Raw genomic sequence first — 4869 nt, forward strand, 5'->3', positions numbered from 1 at the left:
TTTAATTTACTCCCACGATCATGTAAACCCTAGCCCCAAATCAAAGCCCCCCAAACCCCAAATAACAGCAAGGAGTGGCTCCTCAATGCAGTACAACAGATGATTTCCTTCCTAGGGATAAAGCACACTGACCTGATGGGCGCCGTCGGTGAGGTCCTTCAGGGCATGCCGGTGCTCCTCGCCATCGCCGCCGTGGTCGCTCCAATCGCCGGCATTATTGTCTGTAGAGAGGGAGCGGCAGGGAGGAAGGCAAAAAGGTGGGCACCCGATGGAATCGAGACGGTCTGGTCGCAACTACAACGAGTCCACCAGGTCCAAGCCCGCGTGGCTTCGCCCGGTCTTCAATTCCCCAACTGCCCCTTGCCACGTATGCAAAACAGCCGTCCCAAAACACCAAGCAAGCCATCAGGAGGTGATTTGCCCGGTTTGTGCAGGTTCAGGGGATTAAGTGAGCCAAGATTGAGTCCAGGGGGTGATGTAGTCCAAATCTGGGAGTTGAGGGGGTTATGTACATTTAACTCGACCAGAAACAGGACTGGCATCGGGCTATCTTCTCGCCTACTCCACACTATCAACACGTATTCATTTTCTTCTTTCTCTAGTCTTCTGGTCTTTTCGGAGCTCCCAGCCATGGAAAGGAGCAAAAGGCTGAGCCAGATTAGATCCACTCCATCTCAAGACAAGCCCGAGTCTCCCCTCGGTTTGCTACTTTGTGGTCCTCACCTCCACACGCACCTCGTGGCTGGGATGATGCTTGGATCCCGGCCGGTGAACACGTAGCAGGGCCCTAATAGCAGCTGCATGATGGAGAACGCGAGGTCGTCGAACTCGACGATGCCTTTCCCGTCAGCGTCCATGGAGGCGATGGAGTGGATCTCGTTCCCTTAGCTCCTGCGCAATTTTGGGGATCCTGGGAGGGTTATCCGTCCCCAACCGTCGAGCTGCAGGCGTCGTTGCTGTTCCCAAGCGAGGCACCTGACGCATCTTCTTCATCCTCTACAGTAGCAGCCCGGCTTTGGCGTTGCATTCTTCCACCTGCAATATACTTTAAGGTACTTCTTGTTAGTGACAAATGTTACCGTTTCTGTTTTTTGTACTATCATGCATACTTGGTGTGATTTCCATCCAGATTGACTTCTTGTCCATGTACCAAATGAAGATAGTAAGTTTGGACGCCTAACGCCGCTTAATGCAAAATTTTAATCAGTTTATGTCCCCTCCACTTTTTTCGGGCTTGGGACTGGAATAGGTAGTGTTCGACCCCCTACACCCATTAATTTTCAGCAAATTAAGGAAATAATTATTGTCTTTATGTTTTAGTAATTGAATAGTAAAATTAGGTCTGATTGCTACATATAATAGATAATGATGCTAGGATCCTCTCACCATTGAATTGTACTTTGTAATAAGCTTGAAATATCAGATGATATAGAGTGTTGATGCTTGGCATTCTTGAACTATTTCCGTCAAATGTTGTTGCATGTTTCCAATAATTATGCAGAGTAGTAGACCATATCCGTCCTATCATATCTTGTTAGGATAGATAATTCAGTTATTATTTTGAAGATAGTTTGCAGTGTACTATTTTTTCAGGTATTTATGGATATATAAAAGGCCGGTAGCATCCGTCTAGTTCACGGCGACGGACATGGCCTCTGCACCGGCGAACATTCAAGCCAATACCCATCTAGTTCATATGTATGCAAGTAGAGCCACATTTAATAAATCTTTGTTTCTGTCTGACCAAATCCTTTGGTTTGTATTGATCAGTGTATACATGTCCTTGCCCTGAGTGCATGTACCACTCTTATATTGTAAATTCCCAAAGAGACAATTGATGACGGCACCTTAGATTACAAATTGATAATGTACAATTAGTTAAGTGAAATCGGTTCTGGCTCTCCATGTTTCATGGGGTGAAGCACAATATGTGTAAAGCCCTATCGAGTTTTACCATCTGAGCCACTTAGTACTGCGATACAGTGGAGATTCCAGCAATCCTACAGTCCGTGGATACTGCTATTCAGTAGGTTAATAGCGTGCCCCCTTTTTTAAAAAACCATTTTATTTGTTTTTAGTAACTTTATTCCTTTTTGTAATATATTTTGAGCTCTTCTTTAGATAGCTAATTCTTTGGTCTCATTTATTTGCTGTTTCTATGAGTGTTTGTCCTCATATTTAGGTGAAAATCCGAGTTGAAGAGGCGTGGGTCTATCATAAGGACCTGGTGATTTTCAGGAATGGATATGCGGATCATACATGTTACGAATCTACATAACCTACCGAGTATGCCTCTTTTTCGATTCTATTGTCGCCATAAAGAAAAGCCTCCTTTTTCAATTCTTTGTGAAATTAAAAAATAAGTACATATGAGAAAGGATGGTGTAATATCAATATAATTTGCATAATTAAATGTTAAGATGAGAACGACTAAACATTCAGTGTCTCCAAACTGGATAAGTCTGCATGCACACATAATAAGTTAAATCCATGTTCTCATGGACTCTTAAAGTAAACACAATTGTATGCTAATGCAGATTACTTCCAAGTATATAGAATATCTAGAATATATTTGTATAAGTGAAGTCAAGGGGATTAAGTTTGTAGTTTAGCACTTGCTAATGCGTCGTCCTAGCCTGTGTTCCTTCCAGGTGCTTTCCTAATCCTCTTGTCTTCTGTTGATTCTTTTCTCTTATTTTTGCATTCTGTCCTTTTATTTTTCGTTTTTTCCTTTAGATTTTGAATCCATTCTCACTAAAAGTTGAATGTGAATAATATACTTTCCTTGCTAGGCAAACTTTAATAGAAAACTAATTGTGTTTATAGATGCATATGTCGCATTGTAGCACCAAGCTGTTGGTGCATGTCCGTTCAAACATAAAAAAAAGAACCTTCTTTCTTAGCTGAGAATACCTCGTCATTGGTACCATCAATGCTAAAATGGTCATGATTTTTGTCATGTCCTGCCAGTAAGGTAAGGTAGAATACCATATAGTTTAAAATATAAAATTGGACATTTGTTTTTCTTAAAACAAAAATTTAAAGTTTTGACATGTGTAAATTATTTTTGCAGGTACATGCATTTATTGGGTCCAATAATCACCCTGGTTATCGATAAACGATTAGAAACATTGGATTTGGGGTATTGCAAAAATAGTTTAAAGTTCTCACCTTTGATACTTGAATAAAATTGGAAGTGACAGTCATGATTGTTTTTTGTGCCAAACTTCCATTTACCATATTTGCTAAAATATATCCCCGTAGAGTGATCCCTACCTTCTCACCACTGAAAGAATTTGACCATGTAAAAGTAATGTAAAAAGTCATACATAATTCTGAAATTGCTTACATAATTGAAATAACTTACAATAGCAAAAGGACTTGCATCTCGCAGATGTTTCAAGTTTGCTCTCTGCTTGTCCGTCTGTTCTTCTGTACTTCCTCAATTGGTTTCATCATGGTAAGCAACCCAATCCATTGATCCATGATTAGTAACGAATTCATCAATGCCATATACAGGAACCGTGCAAATTATCTAAATTGGTGCAGGTGATACATGCTGGAGATAATTTGATGCACATATTACTTACTGGAGGTGGTGTGATTGCTTGACGGAGCCGATAACAGTCGAGGAGAGTCAACAGAGGAAACTGGGGCACTTGCAACTATTGGAGGAAGGTGATGTCCAAGTGCCGATCGCTGGAGGAAGACGATGACGAAGGTGGGCTCTGAAGGTGGGATCCGACTTGTGGGGCGTGCTGAAACTGACTTGATGCTAGCTTGTCAGCTAGTTTCATCGCCCTGGCACCATTGCTAACGTGATTGCCAGAGTTCATAAATCACAACATTACCTTCTCGCGGTATCGCCTCGCCCTGATTGCTCAAGGTAGTAGCCGCCTGCCTGGGACAACAAATCAATCTAAAGTTAGACTTTGTTCCCTTGGTGTTTTGGCAGCAAAATATCATCAACCTCTTGGTTGTGATGCTTTAATTGTAAGTTACACTGCAATTGGCTGCTTCCGCCCTGGCACCATTTTTTTTTTCCTTTTGTGTTTTCTCTTTTTTTCTTTTGGGCGTGCCTGTGCTGCTTCCGCCCCAGCACCTATCGTGGGTTGTATCGATGTTGTTGCTTTGTAATACAAAGCGGGGGAAACCCTTTTTCGGCAATTGTAAGTTACACTGCATATGTAGAGGCAACCTTCCATTATTAATCTATAATTATAATAGTAACTTTGCACATAGTTCTTTTGGCCCGAGACAGCTATCTAAAGAGATTTTCTCAAAAGAAAAAAAACATTTGTAAAGAACCGAATCAAACTGGCAAAGCATATATAGATCTCAATTGGCTGGACTCGCATGCAAATAAGAGCGGCGTGCACGTAGTATTTTTGGCCAGTGGAAACCCATTGAAGCTAATCGGCCAGTGGAAACCCATCAAAGCTAATCAATCCATCAGGATTGATCTTCGATCCATCTTTACTAGCGTCCGACTGAACATGCATGTACAACAAACAACTGGATTGATCTTTGACACCGGCTAGAAATGCACATAGTTAGGAAACAGAATAAAATCAATCCTTAGCTAGCCATGATGATGGCGCCGCTCAAGAGCCCGGATAGAAATCGCCAAACACGTGCCTAGGGTAGATCTCGATGGGAAATTCCTGGGTTGTCTTCCTGGTAGGATCGTGTCAAGGCGGCTGGCGGCTGCTAGAAAAATCCCTACGATGTTGAGGCAGCCTTTGATCCTAACAGAGCGTTGGGGGTTGGATAGAGCACGTATGTACGGTAAAAATTACTTTGGACTCTATCTTTCATGGCATTGGTGGGTAATTTCTTCATCTTTAGAGTTATAATTAATCTAGCAGT

General features: G+C 41.9%; 1 long non-coding RNA gene across 3 annotated transcripts; it reads left to right on the plus strand.

Moving 5' to 3' along the window:
- The first annotated feature begins 422 nt into the window (after window positions 1–422).
- Window positions 423–3938, plus strand: LOC119308049. 3 transcript variants are annotated; one of them, XR_005149763.1, is made up of 3 exons: window positions 423–1052; window positions 1594–3460; window positions 3550–3938. It is a non-coding gene; the product is annotated as an uncharacterized LOC119308049 (long non-coding RNA). The 3 variants fall into 3 exon arrangements; XR_005149764.1 differs by having other exon boundaries at window positions 444–1052; window positions 1578–3938; XR_005149762.1 differs by having other exon boundaries at window positions 528–1052; window positions 1594–3938.
- The last annotated feature ends 931 nt before the right edge of the window (window positions 3939–4869 follow it).

The sequence above is a fragment of the Triticum dicoccoides genome, chromosome 5B, assembly GCF_002162155.2.
Source record: "Triticum dicoccoides isolate Atlit2015 ecotype Zavitan chromosome 5B, WEW_v2.0, whole genome shotgun sequence".
Classification (NCBI taxonomy): Eukaryota; Viridiplantae; Streptophyta; class Magnoliopsida; order Poales; family Poaceae; genus Triticum; species Triticum dicoccoides.